This window comes from Phaenicophaeus curvirostris, assembly GCF_032191515.1.
Source record: "Phaenicophaeus curvirostris isolate KB17595 chromosome W unlocalized genomic scaffold, BPBGC_Pcur_1.0 scaffold_34, whole genome shotgun sequence".
NCBI classification, from domain to species: domain Eukaryota; kingdom Metazoa; phylum Chordata; class Aves; order Cuculiformes; family Cuculidae; genus Phaenicophaeus; species Phaenicophaeus curvirostris.
Window position 1 is genome coordinate 2,902,868 of NW_027206663.1, and position 21,002 is coordinate 2,923,869.

At 41.1% G+C, this 21,002-nt stretch overlaps 1 non-coding gene across 1 annotated transcript; it reads right to left on the bottom strand.

The window, feature by feature from the left end:
* Positions 1 to 10,034: 10,034 nt before the first annotated feature.
* Positions 10,035 to 10,140, bottom strand: LOC138733803 (U6 spliceosomal RNA). Its single transcript, XR_011339466.1, has one exon. It is a non-coding gene; the product is annotated as a U6 spliceosomal RNA (small nuclear RNA).
* Positions 10,141 to 21,002: the final 10,862 nt, after the last annotated feature.

Consider the following 21,002-nt stretch of genomic DNA (forward strand, 5'->3'; position numbering starts at 1 on the left):
TGTGGCTATGAAGGCCAATGGCATCTTGGTTTGTATCAGAAACGGTGTGACCAGCAGGTCCAGGGAGGTTATTCTCCCTCTGTACTCGGCACTGGTGAGACCACACCTCGAATACTGTGTTCACTTCTGGGCCCCTCACCACAAGAAGGATGTTGAGGCTCTGGAGCGAGTCCAGAGAAGAGCAACAAAGCTGGTGAGGGGGCTGGAGAACAGGCCTTATGAGGAGCGGCTGAGAGAGCTGGGGTTGTTTAGCCTGGAGAAGAGGAGGCTGAGGGGAGACCTCATTGCTCTCTACAACTACCTGAAAGGAGGTTGTGGAGAGGAGGGTGCTAGCCTCTTCTCCCAAGTGACAGGGGACAGGACAAGAGGGAATGGCCTCAAGGTCCGCCATGGGAGGTTCAGGCTTGACATCAGGAAAAAAATTCTTCACAGAAAGTGTCATTGGGCACTGGAACAGGCTGCCCAGGGAGGTGGTTGAGTCACCTTCCCTGGAGGTATTTAAAAGACGGGTGAATGAGGTGCTGAGGGGCATGGTTTTGTGATTGATAGGAATGGTTTGACTCGATGATCCTGTCGGTCTTTCCAACCTAGTGATTCTGTGATGCTGTGATTCCAGAGGCCTAACAACACTCGTGGTCATTTCTTGCTCACCATCTCGTCTGACATCTGTGTTGCTTATCTCTCTAAAATGAAGCAACTCTACAACTGATAGAGCTAATTTTAATGGCTGGGGGAATGGATGAGAGGCAAAACTAAGAATAGCCCAACACTTAAGAGAGAGTAATATCACCATCTTCCTTGCGCACCTAAGGAAGTTCTAGTCTGGAGTATGTGAATTACCTGCCTCCTGCTGTTTATTTAGCAATAACTCCAAGGAGTGATTCAGATGATGCGAGCTGGGTGTTTGAAGTTATAAATACCATCCTCAGGGACGAGTGAGCACTCTTGTAACGTATCTGTCAAGTACATTCTTAGAAGAGGAATATAATCCTTATACAACCATCCTCTGCAGTCAGGTTGTGTTAATGAAGCCCATAAAGACTTACAAATGAGCTGATTTTTAATCAATTAGATAACTTCCTCCTAGAGGATTGACCATGGAGGACAGAACCAATGATATCTGGCAAGAAATATTTAATTTAAGTTATGGATTCTCTTCCTGTTGAAGGTATGAGATAGATGTGCTGCTGTGTCAAATTCTACTTGGGTAAAACGGAAGTAGAGATGGAGTATGAGTTTATGAGGTAGCTATAGCTCCTATTCCTTTGCTACCCCTCTCATGCCATAGTTTAAGCTTCAGAATTAGCAACTGTATCTTGAGCAGCTGATACGGGCTCCTCCAGTGGTTACACAGAAAGGATGATTGGATAGAGCTGAGTGAACACTTCTGTCCCCTGGAATATTTTTCATTTCCAGGCATGCATGGAACTTGACTTAGGAACTAACTGTGTTATGTTTGTTGACTTCACCCATTCATCATCAACATACAGTTTTCTGCATGGAGCAAAGAAGTCATGGTGAAATTGATTAAGCCACTTGCTGATCTTATATGTTTATTGTTAAGATTCAGCCAAATGGATTACCTCTGCCCACTTCTTGAAAGACTGTATATTTAAAAATAAAGTTTGACAAAGCACAGAAAAGCAGTTTGGAAAGCTCTCTAAATTAAAAATACTTTGCACGAGTATTAATATATTTTTTGTTTGTTTGCTTCACATCTAAATGAATCCCTTATAAAAAAACCCCCAACTTTCATCAATGGTTAGATGTTTTTCCCAGAATTTATCTAAAATAGAGTTGACTGAATTTCATAAACTGTGTAGCAGTGTATGTTTTGAGGGATCACTTTCATCCCTGCAATAGACGTAGGGCCAGGAGCTATTCATTTTCACATTAAGTAAAAAACTTGGTTTTAAGTCTAATGCACACTGTCTTACTGATATGATACTTTTTAGAATGTGTAATTTTTGTCAAATGAATTAAGACTGCTGATGATTTCTCCCTTATTTAGAGGTAGGCATTACAAGTAAACTGAGTTAAGGTGGTAAGTCCTTTGGAGAGTGGTCTGGGTTCTGGAGCAGAGGGTCCAATATGTCAAGCCGACCCTACTCACAGGGAAGCCTGCTTCCTCCCAGGAGCCCGGGTTTGGGATGTCACTAGGAAACTCCCCAGTCTAGTAAGGCCCTCGGACTACTACCCATTACTGCTCTTCCACGTGGGAGGTGACGAATCATAGAATCATAGAAAAAACAGGTTGGAAGAGACCCAGCTGCAGTACGTAGCCCAAGGGTGATCAAAAGAGACTTCAAGGCCTTGGGACAGCTGGTGAGGGAATCTGGGGCTCAGCTGATTTTTTCCTCCCTCCTTCCAGTTATGGGCGGTGACACTGGAAGGACCCAGTCTATAAATACATGGCTCTGTGGCCAGTGTCACCATAACTGCTTTGGGTTTTTTGACAACGGGATGGCCTACACGGCACCAGGTTTACAGGTGTCAGAAGGGAGCCACCTTTCTCAGAGAGGGAGGAGCTTGCAGGACTTTAAACTAGATGTGAAGGAGAAGGGGGATAATATCAGGCTTGCTTGCGAGAACACAAGCTGCGGGAGGACACACAACGGTTGGAGGGATGGAGTGCTGGTAAGGGCCCTCCGCCTGCTGCCCCCAGGCATGCTGGGGACACTTCAGCACAGTTGAAGTCCTGTGGAGATGAGCTGGGGGCTCCTGAGGTAGAAGGAGCCAGCAAGAAAACTTCCATGGAACACCTTAAAGGAAATAAAGGGTCTTCCACTAAGAAGGTGATGTGACCAACAGCCCGGCTGAAAGGCCTCTACACAAACTCACGCGGCTTGGGCAACAAACAGGAGGAGTTGGAAACTACCGTGATACTGGAAAGCAATGATATGATTGCCATCACTGAAACTTGGTGGGACAAACCCCATGACTGGAATGTGGCTATAGATGGCTACAGGCTGTTCAGAGTGACAGGCCGGGAAGGAGGGGTGGAGGCATTGCCCTCTATATCAGGAAATGGATAGAGTATGAAGAGTTGTCATTGAAGAGTAGCCACAAACAGGTCAAAAGCTTGTGGGTCAGAATAAAAGACCGAGGCAGCAAAAGGAACCTTGTGGTTGGTGTCTACTACAGGCCACCTGATCAAGGGGAGCCTACTGATGAAGTCTTCTTCCAGCTACAGGCAGCTTCACTCTCGCAAGCTCTCAATCCTACTAGGGGACTTCAACCACCCTGACATATGCTGGAAAAGTAGCACAGCAAGCTGTAGGCAATCCAGGAGACTCCTAGAGTGCATTGAAGATAACTTCGTAACCCAGGTAATAGAGACCCTTGCCCAAGGGGATGCACTACTGGACCTGATGGTCACCAGTGCAAGTGAGCTCATCAGTGACGTAAAGATCGGAGGCAGCCTGGGCTGCAGTGATCACACACCAGTGAAGTTCAAGGTCCTGAGGGATATGGGACAGGCAAGGAGCATGGTCAGGACACTAAATTTCAGGAAAGCAGACTTCCAGCTCTTCAAGGAGTGAGTCAGTAGGACCCCCTGGGACATAATCCTCAGGGACGAGGAAGCAGAACTGAGCTGGCAAATATTTAGGAATGCTTTCCATAAAGCTCAGGACCACTCAGTCCCCACACGTAGGAAATCAGGCAGGGAAGAGAAGAGACCAGATTGGCTGAGTCGAGACCTGCTGGTGAAACTGAAGAGCAAGAGGCAACTACACAGGCATTGCAAGCATGGAAAGGGAACCTGGGAAGTGTCTCGGGACGCTGCCCAGTTGTGTAGGGATGGGGTCAGGAAGGCCAAGGCACAGCTGGAGCTGAACTTGGCAAGGGAAGTAAAGACTAACAAGAAGGGATTCTACAGGTATGTCAGCCAGAAAAGGAAGGTTAAAGGGAGTGTACCCCCACTGATGAATGAAAATGGTGACCTCGTATCAACAGACGAGGAGAAGGCTGAGGTACTCAACAACTTGTTTGCCTCAGTTTTCACTGACAACCGCTCTCCTCGCCCCCTCCTAGGTCAATGGACAACAAGAAGGGGACCAGGGTCATAAAGCCCCTCCCACTGTGGGGGAGGACCAGGTTCATGACCACCTAATGAACCTGAACATATAGAACCTGACCATATATAACGTGAAGTCTATGGGACCTGATGAGATAGAATCACAGAATCACCAGGTTGGAAGAGACCCACCGGATCATAGAGTCCAACCATTCCTATCAAACACTAAACCATGCCCCTTAGCACCTCATCCACCCGTGCCTTAAACACCTCCAGGGAAGGTGACTCAACCACCTCCCTGGGCAGCCTGTTCCAGTGCCCAATGACCCTTTCCGTGAAAAGTTTCTTCCTAATGTCCAGCCTAAACCTCCCCTGGCGGAGCTTGAGGCCATTTCCTCTTGTCCTGTCCCCTGTCACTTGGGAGAAGAGGCCAGCACCCTCCCCTCCACAACATCCTTTCAGGTAGTTGTAGAGAGCAATGAGGTCTTCCCTCAGCCTCCTCTTCTCCAGGCTAAACAACCCCAGCTCTCTCAGCCGTTCCTCATAAGGCCTGTTCTCCAGCCCTTTCACCAGCTTTGTTGCTCTTCTCTGGACTCGCTCCAGAGCCTCAACATCCTTCTTGTGGTGAGGGCCCCAGAAGTGAACACAGTATTCAAGGAGCGGTCTCACCAGTGCCGAGTACAGAGGGAGAATAACCTCCCTGGACCTGCTGGTCACGCCGTTTCTGATACAAGCCACAAGATGCATCCCAGTGTCCTGAGGAAATTGTCTGATGTGGTTGCCAAGCCACTCTCCATGATATTTGAAAAGCCATGGCAGTCAGGAGAAGTCCCTGGTGACTGGAAGAAGGGTAACATTGTGCCCATTTTTAAAAACGGTAGAAAAGACAACCCTGGGAACTACTGACCTGTCAGCCTCACCTCTGTGCCTGGGAAGATCATGAAAGAGATCCTCCTAGAAGCTGTGCTAAGGCACATAGAGGACAGGGAGGTGATTCAAAACAGCCAGCATGGCTTCACCTGGGGGCAAGTACTGCCTGACCAACCTAGTGGCTTTCTATGATGGAGTAATCACTGCGGTGGACATGGGGAAAGCAATGGATGTGATCTATTTGGACTTCTTTAAAGCCTTTGGCATGGTTCCCCACAACATCCTTCTCTCTACATTGAAGAGATATGAATTTCATGGGTGGACTGTTTGGTGGATAAGAAATTGGTTGGATGCTCTTATTCAGAGAGTAGTGCTCAATGGCTTGATGTCCAAATGGAGATCCGTGATAAGTGGGGTCCTTACTGGGACCAGTGCTGTTTAATATCTTCATCAATGATATTGACAGTGAGATCGTGTGCGCCCTCAGCACGTCTGCAGATGACACCAAGCTGAGTTGCCACACTGAAAGGACAGGATGTCATCCAGAGGGACCTGGACAGGCTGGAGAAGTGGGCCTGTGTGAATTTCATGAGGTTCAACAAGGCCAAGTGCAAGATCCTACATGTGGGTTGGGGCAATCCCAGGTTTCAGTACAGGATGGGGAATGACGTGATTGGGAGCAGCCCTGCAGAGAAGGACTTAGGGGTGCTGATTGATGAGAAGCTCAACATGAGCCGGCAATGTGCACACACAGCCCAGAAGGCCAACCATATCCTGGGCTGCATCAAAAGAAGCATGGCCAGCAGGGCGAGGGAGGTGATTCTGCCCCTCTATTCCTCTCTTGTGAGACCTCATCTGGAGTATTGTGCTCATTTCTGGAATCCTCAGCATAAGAAGGATATGGAACTATTGAAATGGGTCCAGAGGAGGGCCACAAGGATGATCAGAGGGCTGGAGCACCTCCCATATGAGGACAGGCTGAGAGAGTTGGGGTTGTTCATCCTGGAGAAGAGACGGTTCCGAGGAGATCTTACAGCAACCTTCCAGTACCTAAAGTGGCTACAGGAAAGCTGGGGAGGGACTTTTTGCAAGGGCATGTAGTGATAGGATGGGGGGCGTGTGTGTGTGTCTTTAAATTGGAGAGGGGGATATTTAAATTAGACATTATGAAGAAAATGTTCACAATGAAGGTGGTAAGGCACTGGCCCAGGTTGCTCAGAGAATCTGTGGCTGCCCCCTCCCTGGAGGTGTTCAAGGCCAGGTTGGATGGGGCCTTGAGCAGGCTGGTCTGGTGGGAGGTGTCCCTGCCCATGGCAGGGGAATTGGAATTGGATGATCTTTAAGGTCCCTTTCAACCTAAACCCTTCTACAAATCTCTGGGGCAAACTGACAAATTCTGCCACATTCATTTGACAGTGGGGCCAAAAAAATATGCCTGAGCAGCTTCTATATTGCCTGATGCATTTCTTCCTTAGATAGGCACCCAAGATGGGTCAGATGAAGTACCATCTGAGGATACTTACTTCTCTTAGCTTTTAAACATCTAAACCTGGGGAAGATGGATTTCTTCCAATAAGTTCTCTTTATGATGTCCATCCTTAAATTATACCTCCTGCTAACATTTTGATCCAGAGTTGTGCTTCCTGTTTTCTATGGAGGAAACATAGTGTTGTGTTCCCTGGCATTGCTGTCACCCTTCCGTGATGGGCTGTTTCTTTCACTCAGACCACTCTCCAGGTCATGGTTTTTATCCAGATGGCATAAGCTCCCAGAAGGCCAGAGTAAAAGCTCATTGATCAAGTAAAAGTCCAAAGTTGCTTTATTGTGAGCCATTTCAGAATGTGCCTGAATGCACAAACAGTGTTACAGCTCCACCTGAAAAAGTTGTGTTATTGAAAATAATTGTGTCATCTTGATTATTTTCTGTTGCATTATGGTAGGCCGACCCTTGCAATGGAAGTTCCATAGCATTGACCTACTTTCTGCAGACATGGGTAAAAGTTAGGAGCAGACACACATAAATACACAAGTGGAATATTTTGCCTGTCAAAAATATGAAGTACTTAATATATTCTCTTTTTGAGGGAAGAGTTAGCTTGAAGAACAAAATGGGGAATACAGTTAAATGGAGAACAACATCTCCTGTAATTTTACATTATCTTTATGCTTTAGAGAAGCTTTCTGTGCTTCAAGTGTCACATCTTTTGAGTTCCTTTAATATCACTGTAGATGCCACTGACATTTTGTAGTACAGGCAGAAAGAAGTTTGTGTTGTTCAGTGTTTTGATCATGTAACAGGGGACTCTGATGCTGCTTATGAATTGCCAGTTGTCCACGTCTCACCAAAGTGCTATTCAGCAACTTGAATTCATCTCAACAAGGTATTTCACAGTGACACCAAACAACCATTAAGCTTTGTCAGTAATGAAGTAGAAAATGTAGAATATAAGAGGGGATTTTTTGTTTTGTTTGGGATTTTTTTTATCATCTCTTAAGCTATTTGGCAAACGAAGGAAGCTGGAGCTGGATGAAGGTGCTGAAATAAAATATCTGGGATGTCTAGGATGGTTTTCTGAAATGCACAATAATGAAACATTATTAGTGGTCCATTTATTGTGAAGAACTTGTAGGGATGTTGTCTTTGCAACTTTTACTCTGTGGCACTGTGGTATAATGATCTGTCTTCCTGTCATGAAATGCAAAAATATCCATTTAGAAATTAGAGTAGTGGAAACTGTTTTTCTGGGAAACTGCAACCACAACAGAAATTAGAAAGTAATATTATTTAAACAACGTTATTCAGACAAAAAAAACCAAACCAAAACCCTAAAACTGAATTGCGCTTCATGGTTGTAGGAAGTTATCCAACTCTGTAGTTTGCTAAAGGAAAAAAAAGTTTTTTTTCCTTCACTATGGTAAGAAAGATAGAAGTAAGATATTGGTTCATTGTCTGAACCCAAATGCTTTTTTATGTAGGCAATACAGTCAGATTAAACTGGCCTGAATTTTAAGAGGCTACTAAAGCAATTTCCTACATACACAAATTGTGATCTGATCACTGTATATGACTGAGACTTAACGTGTTCACTTCGTTTGGGAAATACTCTGAAATTTATAAGAAATGTAATTATATGAAAACACCGATTGTGTAGCACCTTCTTTCTGTACTCTTTAGAGATTTTAGTGTTCTTATGTGCCTCAGAACCATTAGAGCATGTTTGTTTTCTAACACTGCAAACTCTATTGCACTTTCCCTGATAAGGCACCTAGACTAGGAAAAGCCCAGCACAAATGATTCCTAAACGGCTAAAGTAGAATTATACAAGAACACTATTTTAGATATAGTCAACTCTATTTTAGATAAATTCTGGGAAAAACATCTAACCATTGATGAAAGTTGGGGGTTTTTTTATAAGGGATTCATTTAGATGTGAAGCAAACAAACAAAAAATATATTAATACTCGTGCAAAGTATTTTTAATTTAGAGAGCTTTCCAAACTGCTTTTCTGTGCTTTGTCAAACTTTATTTTTAAATATACAGTCTTTCAAGAAGTGGGCAGAGGTAATCCATTTGGCTGAATCTTAACAATAAACATATAAGATCAGCAAGTGGCTTAATCAATTTCACCATGACTTCTTTGCTCCATGCAGAAAACTGTATGTTGATGATGAATGGGTGAAGTCAACAAACATAACACAGTTAGTTCCTAAGTCAAGTTCCATGCATGCCTGGAAATGAAAAATATTCCAGGGGACAGAAGTGTTCACTCAGCTCTATCCAATCATCCTTTCTGTGTAACCACTGGAGGAGCCCGTATCAGCTGCTCAAGATACAGTTGCTAATTCTGAAGCTTAAACTATGGCATGAGAGGGGTAGCAAAGGAATAGGAGCTATAGCTACCTCATAAACTCATACTCCATCTCTACTTCCGTTTTACCCAAGTAGAATTTGACACAGCAGCACATCTATCTCATACCTTCAACAGGAAGAGAATCCATAACTTAAATTAAATATTTCTTGCCAGATATCATTGGTTCTGTCCTCCATGGTCAATCCTCTAGGAGGAAGTTATCTAATTGATTAAAAATCAGCTCATTTGTAAGTCTTTATGGGCTTCATTAACACAACCTGACTGCAGAGGATGGTTGTATAAGGATTATATTCCTCTTCTAAGAATGTACTTGACAGATACGTTACAAGAGTGCTCACTCGTCCCTGAGGATGGTATTTATAACTTCAAACACCCAGCTCGCATCATCTGAATCACTCCTTGGAGTTATTGCTAAATAAACAGCAGGAGGCAGGTAATTCACATACTCCAGACTAGAACTTCCTTAGGTGCGCAAGGAAGATGGTGATATTACTCTCTCTTAAGTGTTGGGCTATTCTTAGTTTTGCCTCTCATCCATTCCCCCAGCCATTAAAATTAGCTCTATCAGTTGTAGAGTTGCTTCATTTTAGAGAGATAAGCAACACAGATGTCAGACGAGATGGTGAGCAAGAAATGACCACGAGTGTTGTTAGGCCTCTGGAATCACAGCATCACAGAATCACTAGGTTGGAAAGACTGACAGGATCATCGAGTCAAACCATTCCTATCAATCACAAAACCATGCCCCTCAGCACCTCATTCACCCGTCTTTTAAATACCTCCAGGGAAGGTGACTCAACCACCTCCCTGGGCAGCCTGTTCCAGTGCCCAATGACACTTTCTGTGAAGAATTTTTTTCCTGATGTCAAGCCTGAACCTCCCATGGCGGACCTTGAGGCCATTCCCTCTTGTCCTGTCCCCTGTCACTTGGGAGAAGAGGCTAGCACCCTCCTCTCCACAACCTCCTTTCAGGTAGTTGTAGAGAGCAATGAGGTCTCCCCTCAGCCTCCTCTTCTCCAGGCTAAACAACCCCAGCTCTCTCAGCCGCTCCTCATAAGGCCTGTTCTCCAGCCCCCTCACCAGCTTTGTTGCTCTTCTCTGGACTCGCTCCAGAGCCTCAACATCCTTCTTGTGGTGAGGGGCCCAGAAGTGAACACAGTATTCGAGGTGCGGTCTCACCAGTGCCGAGTACAGAGGGAGAATAACCTCCCTGGACCTGCTGGTCACACCGTTTCTGATACAAACCAAGATGCCATTGGCCTTCATAGCCACAAAAAATATGGAGCGCTTCACGAATTTACGTGTCATCCTTGCACAGGACCATGCTAATCTTCTCTGTATCGTTCCAATTTTAGTATATGTGCTGCCAAAGCGAGCATTTGCAGGACTTTTTCCTGGATTTGGACTTTGGAATATAAAATTAGTCATGATAGGTTTTATGATTTTACTTGGGTTTTTTTTAACATATTGATTTGTGCGCCTTGCTTAATCAAATTAGTGCAAAGCGTTAAGACAAATATTAGTAGTTCATGAAAACAAAAAAGGGGGAGATGTCAGAAGAGATGGTGAGCAAGAAATGACCACGAGTGTTGTTAGGCTTCTGGAGCAAGAGTGCTTGATAACCAGCAAGCCGGCAGCCTGAGGAGAATCAACGTCAGTGACAAAATCAAGAAGGCATGAAAACAATAACAGTGGTCACGAGGACCTTCGAAGGAGAAGAACATGCTGTGGAAATTTTTATGAAGGACTTGTGGGACCTCTCCCTCCATTACTAGAGGTATTTTATGGAAATGTTACAATATGAGCTATATTATGCTGTGTTTGACATAATACTGGTTTAAAATCATGTAATGGCTTACTACGTATTCCAGACATTCCCTAATCGTGAGAATTTTCAGAAACTGAAACAATCAGGAAAATCAGATGTTAAAAAATTTACAGAAACACAAGGCAAGATTTTCCTTTAAAATTAATAGTTTCCTTGCAAGAACTTTTATTTTGAAGGATAGCCTTCGTGAGCTAAATCCCAGTCCCGTTGTCAAAAAACCCAAAGCAGTTATGGTGACACCAGCCACAGAGCCATGTATTTATAGACTGGGTCCTTCCAGTGTTAAGAAAATAAAACCAAACAAAACCCCATGCTTTTTTGCATGAAGAGTGGTTTCATGAATGTGCTGATGGAAGGGAAAATTCAAGTGGTAAACTTGTCAGACAATTTGGTTTTATATGTTGTTCTCTCTTAAATGAAATAAAGTATGGCCATTACAGTTAACCAAATCCTGCAAATTGTGAAGGGTTCTTTCAGGCCTGTACTGGATTTGTCCAACTGGAGGCTCGTATTCTCGTGTTCATCTGAGGAGAAATTCAGCAAGCTGCATCTAAACTTGAGGTCTGGAAGAATAGTAGGAATTCCCTTAAGCTTGAGAAACCTGGGGAAATGGAAGGTTGTTGGGGCTGTCCTATATCTAGACTGACTTGCAGATTAAGATCTTGAAGTCCCAGCCAAATGACATGGTAGGGAAGAACGACAGTATCTGTTGGACTATAACTGCATGTGCCGTAGCTGACTGGGCAAAATGCATGAAGTGTAATTAAAAGTAGTGCTTTCTGGGAAGTGCTTTCATTTAAAGAAATTGACAGCTGCTGACAAAATTAATTTGCTTCAGAAATTTTCCAGTCAGGAATAAGTTTGTTATATGTGTTTGTATTGAGAGAGAGACTTTCACTTTGTCATCTCATTTAAGCTTCTCCTCTGGAAGGTTGCAAGTTCTAACCTGTGCTCCCGGTTTGTGAATAGATGATAATTAACACTGTTGATAAAATTATTTAAATTATAATCTTATATTATAATTACTATAGTGCAAAAGTTCAGTTGGATTTGATCACCACATTCAGGTTTTAAAGTGAAGAACTCGTTGCTAAAATGTGGACATAATGAGGTAGCATTCTTCATACTAAAATGTATTAACAGCTTTTGTTGCAAAGCTGAGACAATACAGCAGCTGAATTATTTGCCTGCATTGCTGTGAGGAGACCTAATCAGACAATATGGGCCAGGCACTGTGGTAGAAAAATCCCTTTTTCTTGATGTTACTCTCACTTTTAGTAAAATCTTATTTTAAATCTGCTATTGGAAAATACAATTAATGAATATAGGAATTTTTAGTATGTTGCTTTACTTGTACCTGATGCTATAGCTAAAAGAATTGGTAATCAAGTCTTTGTAACTACATTCATTAATAACTGATCATTTTTTAGAACCTTTGCTCAGCAAATTTCCTGCAATTTTTTGTATTGCTGAGGGAACACAAAATCTTATTACATGGGATCATGTATGCTCTGCTTTTTTGATCACCTTTTACATGCCTTTATTAAATGTTTCTATAATTTGTGACCTTAGGGCTTGTTGATATCTCACATACAATACAGGAATGCTCTGTGCCTATGGCTCTTTGGGCATGCCTGTAAATCATGCCGGGATCATTCATCAAGAGTGCTCTATTGGAATTGCTTTTAGACAAATATAGACTTGGCTAACTCTAGGCAAAAGTATGCAGGTTACGTAAAAAAAAAAAAAAAAAAATCAGTCACAATCTGTTATCCATACAGTGTCATACAAGAGCTGTTCTAACCTGCATGCTGGAGACTGATCTTTCAAATTGAATTAGTGCCCCATTCAAAAAGAAACTGCAAGTCAGATAACTTCTCTGTCACACAGACAGAAAATGTGCTGTTGAAATGGCAGATGTGGACCTTGTTGGTTATGGTATATGCGGTAGCAAGCAGTGTTAAATCACTGTATTGTGTTATCGTTCTATTAGGTTAAGATCAGTATAAACACATAGCTGCAACTGATAAAAAAGTGTTCCTCAAATTGGAATCTGTCTCACCTGAGATTATGTAGAATTTATACATCAAGTCTAAGATTGTCATCTTTTTTTTTCATGCGATTCATGGAGAGACATAAGCATGAAGAATAAGTGCCCCAGTTTAAGAAAACTAAGGTGTTGAGTTCACTTTGCTCCTGTAAGTGCTTGTCTTTCCCCATAGGATGATCATCAAGATAGTTCTATAAATTTAATTTTAGTCATATGAAAGGAACCCCGTCCTTAGTTCACAGAACCTCCAAATAATTTAGCATGGAGGGGAATTTTGGAGATTATCTGGTCCAATTCCCCACTAAAAGCAGGGCTGGCTTTGAAGTTAGATCCAACTCCATGGCTGGATCAAGTTACTCAGGGCTGTGAGTCAAGTCTCAAAAAAATGGAGATCCCACAGCCTCTCTGGGCAACCTGTTCCAATGTTTGACCATCCTTCTTGTCAAAATATGTTTCCTAATATCTAATTGGAATTTGATTTGCCATGCTGCAACTCACAGCTGTTGCCAGTTCAGAAGAAAAAATATTTTTAATAAAAAAGAACCTTTGCTGAGAAAAGTTGAATAGAAATGCTCCTAGAAAAATTTATTTCAAGGAGAAACAAAAGTTTGGAAATTAATTTGCATGTTCAATTGTAATGTAGTTGTATTGAAAATTTGCTTGTCACAGCATCTTGCCTACTGGAGCCTGCAAGCTACAGCAGACTCATATCTTCTGTCACGTGTGGTGTGTGTGGGGAAGTAATGGCTATTGATTAGTAAGCTTTGCATCATTATTTCCGTCTTTAGTTTCCTCTTTATATATATAGCCTTATAAATAGCCTTATTTATATAGTTTCCTCATTATATATATAAAAAATATTTTTTATTGCTAATGCTATCTTATTAGTTGAATTCTCATGGCACCCTTTTCCACAGTTTGAACTTTGTCATGTTTTATTTATGAATATCCATTGATTTTACATTATATCTCGTCCTTCTATTTTCCATTTTCCTCATTCACAGTGAAAAATTGAGTCTTTCAGCTTGCGCAGTATTTCTCGTAAACTTTGCTTCTTAATTTGTTTTAATTTATTTTAAACTCAACATTTTTTATTCTATAATTGTTTTCAAATTTAACTGTAATAGCTTTCCTGTGTATCACATAGTTTACACTTTTAAAAACACAGTAACAAAGCTAAAATGCCCCTCTCTGATTTTGATTGCATTTTTAAAAAGTAATTTCATTTATTATTTGTCATTTATGATTAAGTATAAGATTTCCTCATCTATCAGTTCAGTTTTTCATATTAACCTATATTTATTTGCTTTCTCTGAGGCCTTTATCTTTGTTCTCCCATTTGTTCTCTGTGTTAATAATGCCTGGAGCTGAGAAGAAAGAGAGTTCAGTGTGGCTGAGTACAAAGTTCTCAATAAATTAAAGTTTTGTGCTGTCTTCTGATATATTGTGAGCTTAAGTCAGAAATACTGTACTTTGATATTTTGTCAGACATTATATTTTTCAAAAGTTTACTGAATAAGTGTATGGATTTTCCCCTCTGAAATGCAAAGAGATAATAATTATGGGAAGATGTGATGCTCAGTCAAGAGCTAAGTTAGTGCTCTCAACCTTCTCTCCTCTAATGTGCTCAGAAGCAATTTAACAAGAATTTCCCTTAAATGGATTTGAGGAGCACTCCTACACACCTTGCATAGCTTTTCGAAGTCAAAAGGAGTTAATGAATTTAGAACAGCTCAGTAACAGAAAGAAAAACCATGAGGTGAGCTACTTCAGACAAATAGAATTGCATTGGTACTAATGTTAATCCTGATATCATAGAAAGGAAAGGATTGTACAGTGATATGAATTATGGAAAATAACCCAAAGTATCATCTTTGTCAACTAAAAAATTTTTTTCTTGCATGCTAACTGCTAAAGTAAATCATCCTATGACACTGGGCAATAACGCGGAGTAATAACACCAATGCATAATAAAAGAGCTGCAGTCCTTGAAGATCATTCATCTGTAGGAAAAGAAACCTGAGACAAGAGATGAAGGCAAGTGATCAAGCTCTTGGGTATTCCTCAAAGAACAGAGAGATAGGCTCTTAAATTCTAGCTTGTTATTTTACCAGGATTTCCTAGGAAACAAGTTAAAATTAGCTTATTGTGTTCTGGTTCTTTCATTCAAGAAATTAAATAAGTACGAGGACATCTTACGTAGTCATCAAAAACAACTGACAAATAATGGACCCTAATTTCACTTCTGTTAAAAGAAATTTTAAAGTGGATATTAAAAATGCACAAATATATAGAAATAAAACCATGGTCATTTTGCTGGGTCATTTCTGTGCTGCTTAAAGAAAACAAGAATCTGTGAAAGCAGTTATCAATGTCCACAAGAATTATGGAATGCTCTATTAACCATCTGCTCAGATTATCAAAATATTTCTTCAGAAAATCTTTGCAGATCCCTTAGGAGTCACCTCCATGTTTCCACCAGCTGCATTAATAATTGAATAATCAAACTTCAATTTTGAACATGCAGATGTGTGATAAAGTTGCTTGCTGAATCAGAGCCCATATTGTGGGCTTCTTACTTGCTGAGAAGTCGGTGCTTATTGAGCAACTTATCAATTTAGCATCACTGTGGGACTACTGTGAATAACTATTTGGTTTTATATGAACAAGGAAGAATATTTTCTAAAAGTGGAAATATGAAATAAGCTGACAAGAAGTGTGGTAACAAGAAATTTATGAATGGCGTTTTGATGCAAAAATGTATTGGCAATGCACCTTTTTAACCTGATGCCTGTCTCTTGTCATCCTCCCTTTAAGACTGTGACCCTCCTACCCCCAATGAACAATCCAAACTTATATTTAAATTTGGTTTGATTGATTAAAGAAAAAAAATTATCCAAGTATAACTTCCTTCTTAAGATATTGTAATTAGCATGTGGCTAGATAGTAGCTTGGTATCATTTGTATAATAAAGAAAACGGATGAGCATTTTACAGGATAAATATGGTTAGTTTGGCAAATTAATCAAAACAGTGGGATTACTGTCTTGGTTGTATTTTTCTATGTATTTAATTGAAACAAATGTGTGGACCAAACCTGAGCGCACAAAAAAATGGACAACTAAGTCTATATTGTAACATATGCAGTCCTTTCATCTGAAATTGCAAACAAATTCTCATTGCACTAGAAACTCATAAAAAGGAAAAAAAAGGGCAGTTCTTGCCCAAGTGAGGTCATAATGTTAAATATTGACCAAATGGTCAAGAGAGGTGTTCTGGGGAGTATTAGCGTTATTTAAAACACAGTACAATCTGGAAAGGCTAATTGTTCTAACTGTGATAGTCGAGCTTTTAGAAGACGTGGGAATATAGTGACTTTGTTTTATTTTTAAAATTACAGTCTTGCCTTAAAAAAGATTTTATGTTTCAGAGCAGTCTGTAGTTATCTGCATGAGTTCCATTATCCTTCTTACAGTGGAACTAATTTCTAGTAAAAAAAGAAAATCAAGAGTAATGTTTTAAAAATCCTTGAGAAAAGGATGGGGCTGAATGGGGAAGTTCCACTTGACTGGAGGCTGGCTGATCTAATACCCATTTGCAAGAAGGGTCGCAGGGAGGATCCAGGAAACTACAGGCCTGTCAGTCTGACCTCAGTGCTGGGGAAAGTCATGGAACAGGTGATCTTGAGTGCTATCATGAAGCACATGCAGGAAAACCGGGTGATCAGGCCCAGTCAACACGGGTTCACAAAAGGCAGGTCTTGCCAAACTAACCTGATTGCCTTCGATGACAAAGTGACCCGCTTACTGAATGAGGGAAAGGCTGTGGATGGCTACTTCTTGGACTTCAGTAAAGCCTTTGACACAGTTTCTCACAGCATTCTGCTTAGGAAACTGTCAGCCTCTGGCCTGGACAGGCACACCCCCTCCTGGGTGGAAAACTGGTTGGATGGATGGGCCCAGAGAGTTGTGGTAAATGGAGTTAAATCCAGCTGGAGGCCAGTCACAAGTGGTGTCCCCCAGGGCTCAGTGCTGGGTCCAATCCTGTTCGATGTCTTTATCTGGATGAAGGCATTGAATGCACCCTTAGCAAGTTTGCGGATGACATTAAGCTGGGTGGAAGTGTCGATCTGCTGGAGGGTCGGGAGGCTCTTCAAAGGGATCTGAACAGGTTGGACCTCTGGGCTGAGTCCGATGTTACAATATGAGCTATATTATGCTGTGTTTGACATAATACTGGTTTAAAATCATGTAATGGCTTACTACGTATTCCAGACATTCCCTAATCGTGAGAATTTTCAGAAATTAAAACAATCAGGAAAATCAGATGTTAAAAAATTTACAGAAACACAGGGCAAGATTTTCCTTTAAAATTAATAGCTTCCTTGCAAGAACTTTTATTTTGAAGGATAGCCTTCGTGAGCTAAATCCCGGTACCTTAGGCAAAAGTACAGGAGTGTGGGAAGCTGTAGGAATTAGGTCAGGGAGAGAGGGAAGAACAATCCCTCTCCATGTGCTTCTTCCTGGGACTACCAGGCTCTTGCTGGTCAAGCACAAGAGGCAGAAGAACAGCACAACTAGGACCTTCACAACATCAAACAAATGTTAGTTGAGGTGAAGCCAAGACCTACTTCTAAGGTGCTATATTAACCAGTTCTTTCCTTGCACTGACAGCGGGAACATATAATCTTTGAGTTTAATCTTCGAATGTACCTCAAGAAATAATCTTTTCTCAACAGAGTAACTGAATTTACCAGAGTTCCTCCAGTGTGTCCTAAAATATCACAGTTCATTATAGTACTGTGAGATGTGAAGACAGTTATCACCTTTTATGTTACAGAGAAGCCTTTAAAAAAGCCTAGCTTTGTCAGTCTCCATTCTAGAAGGTTTTCAAAACCCAACTGGATAAAGCTTAGAGCAGCCTGGTCTGATCTCATAGCTGACCTCTGAACAGGAGCTTGGATTAGAGATTTCCTGAGCTTCCTCACAACATGAAATTATACTGTCATCAGGCTAAAAAGCATTCAAAATCAAGATTTTTTTTTTTAAAAAAGGTAATACGCCCTGATAGAACTACTTAGTAAGGAAGCTACGCATAACACCAAGTGCTAGGATTTGAGTATAAATTCAAATTACAAAATGTGACAAAATTTATTAACTCAAAACTTTTCAATGCAGTACCTACCTCACCAGCCGTCCTTGCTGCGTGGTGCTGTGGTATCTCGTCCTGCCTCCAAAGCTCCAACCTTTGCCTGGGCTCCTGCCAGGTGGCCCCACACATGCCTTTCCCTGTGCTCCAGCCTACACCAAGGACCACTCCTTCTGGACCTTCATAGGGTAAGTATGTACTGTCACATCAGAGCAGAATAGAATATAGCTTTCCTAATCGTGAACTTGTTATGCTAGTGTTATTTCAGTGAAACATGGCCGGCCTCAGCAGCTCTCATGTCCCCTGTAGCTGAACTCATTGGAGAGAAGACCACAACACCTTTTCTTTTGAAGCAATTCGCGACTCATCAACAACTCCAGGAGTGTTATGGTTTGAGCCACGGTAGAATCAGTTTTCTAACTTTTCATCTAAGCCTTATCTAAGTAACTTCATTTTCTGAAGGCTCTCTTCTTTGATGGCCGATGTCCAGTGAGGACCTCGTCTGTCTTTTTGCCCTGATCCCAGATCCATGCATTCCTGAATCCAGTTCCTGAGTCCAGCTCTCTCCTGCCACTGAGTCCAGCCCAGGACCTTCCCTCCCAGTATCTGCTCTGTAGCATCAGTGGCCACATAGTCATGGGGTAGGGATGCAATCTTGTATATTTGTATATATTTTATTATTTTCTTCTTAATAGCATTTTCCTTATAATTATTGTTTCATGTTTTAGTTTCCAGCCCACAAGTCATTTTCTCTCATTTCCCTTTCCCTTGAGGGGGAAGGAAATTGGAACTGCTCACGTTTGTCTGCCAATTCAGGCCGGGCCAGGGCTAAACTGTGACAAGGAGTAATGGTAAATACATAAAAAGCATTGCCATGCACAAGACAACACTCACATGCCCTTCCAGCATTATCCTTCTCACTCGGGAGCACTGGCTAAATTGGCAGGGGTTACCAGGGCACACAGGGAAAGGGTTCAGTGCAGCATCTCCTCTCCATCACACCTGCAGCGTCACCAATACACAGCAGCATCAAAAAGGCAGGGAATGAGAAGGAGCACAATCTCTTTCTGTACCCCTGACACATGAAAAGCCCAGAGAGTCTCTAATGATCAGGGTGTAAGGTTTTGTTCAGTTTTTTGTTTTTTTTTTTTTTAAAAAACAGGGGCAAACAGACTGCCTGCAGAGAGCACCCTTCCAGTCAGCACAAGCAACTAGGTATGTCTACCTAGTTGCCAATTTCATATTATGAAATGTCTCTACAAAATGTTCAAAATGTCTATTTAACCAGCACTAACACAATCCTGGGCACTTCAGTTTCCACCTCTTTCATGCATGTGTTATATAGTGACATTTTAGAAAGCCTTTGATGCAGATAACGATCCAATCAAAGCAGTTGATATCCAAACTAAGTTCTGTCATGAACTTGAAAAAAGATAATGGTGCCTAGGAAATAATGAGAATCTTTTGGAATATATTTTTTTTTAAATGGTAGTTTCCCTCTGACTGAGACAACATTCCTTGACACACACACACAAGGATATTTTTTTCTTTACATATGAAAATATTGTAAGAAAGCACCTGAAAGCATCTTCTGTCTTAAATAATATATAAATACCCTTACTTGAACTTTTCACTCTTTAAAAAAACAAAGTGATCTGCATGGATCTTTATTTATTTATAATAAAAACCTTATCTAGTCCAAAATTCAATTAATTTCAAAGGGTTTGAACAAATTTGCATTTTCTTTGGTAATAGCTCATTAACAAACTTTAAGCTACCATTAGCAAGACAAAAGATTCTCATGAGAAACTTCATGAGAAGTGACCCTCAAAATGAAGAATTATTGTCAGAAGACCAATTATAGATAGTGATATTTAACAGGACAATAAACTAAAACACCACTATACCCCTGTGTGGACTTTATCATGACTTCTTTTCACAAAAATACTGATAGAGAATTCCAACACGCAAACAATAAGTTTAAATGAGCTCATTACAGAACACTGTATTGAAACATTTGTAATACTCGTTCAACATGCACAGAGCTCTCTTACAAAGCACCATTTCTTGTAAAACATGTCATAGATGCACTAGTGTCAATTGAAGTACAAAAATAAACACAATCACTCTGCTAAAAAAGTATATTTCTTTCTCATTTGAAAATGTAAAATATTTTTCCACATATGTTTAATAGTATTATTATCTTTCAAAAAAATAAGTCTTGAACACTTCCAACTCCATGTCTGCTCATTCTGAATTATTTGCATGACATATCTGACATCTTAGTGTTCACCGACCTTAGATCAAGAACTCTTAAAGTCTCTTTAAACGATTCAGCCGTTCAGGCTGCTTTAGATTTTATAATCCCAAAGTATTTTAAGAGTCCATTTTCTTCCAACAACTCATCAGTGAAAGGCTGGCATACGAACCTATCAGTCATTTAAAGAAAATATGTGCAAAAATAATTTAATTGAAATATCCTAAGAAGCAGTTAACTTTACTAAGATCTCAAACACTGAAATAATGTTTCCTGTTAAAGGGACATCAGCACTAACCAGTGCTCAAGGGCTCACAGTCAGTTGATTAAAGTATAAAAAAACACCCCCAAAATCTTATTTTATGAGATTTAGCTGGCCTCTTCTCCCAAGTGACAGGGGACAGGACAAGAGGGAATGGACTGAAGCTCCGCCGGGGGAGGTTTAGCCTGGACATTAGGAAAAAAATTTTCATGGAAAGGGTCATTGGGCACTGGAACAGGCTGCCCAGGGAGGTGGTTGAGTCACCTTCCCTGGAGGTGTTTAAAGGACGGGTGAATGAGGTGCTGAGGGGCATGGTTTAGTGATTGATAGGAACGGTTGGACTCGATGATTCTGTGGGTCTTTTCCAACCTAGTGATTCTATGATTCTATGATTTCCTAGTGTGTTTTTTTTTTTCCCGAAAACAAAGATTATACTGCAAATCTGTAATACGGTCCCTTTTTTTTAAATCATGTAAGTTAATTCTTAACTTTGCTAGGTGGAAGCCATGACATGGGAGAAGGCCCCTTTAATGAGGAAGGAGATAGGTATCACTTAATCGGGAATAGAATCTGCACCTATGGGTAAATAGCAACAAATTATGTGTCGGTTCAGCCCTTGGTTCTGAGTTCTGCATCACTTCCGGCATCATTCTCTTGTCATCTGTCCCACTAATACTTTCTGGTATTAAAGGAGACT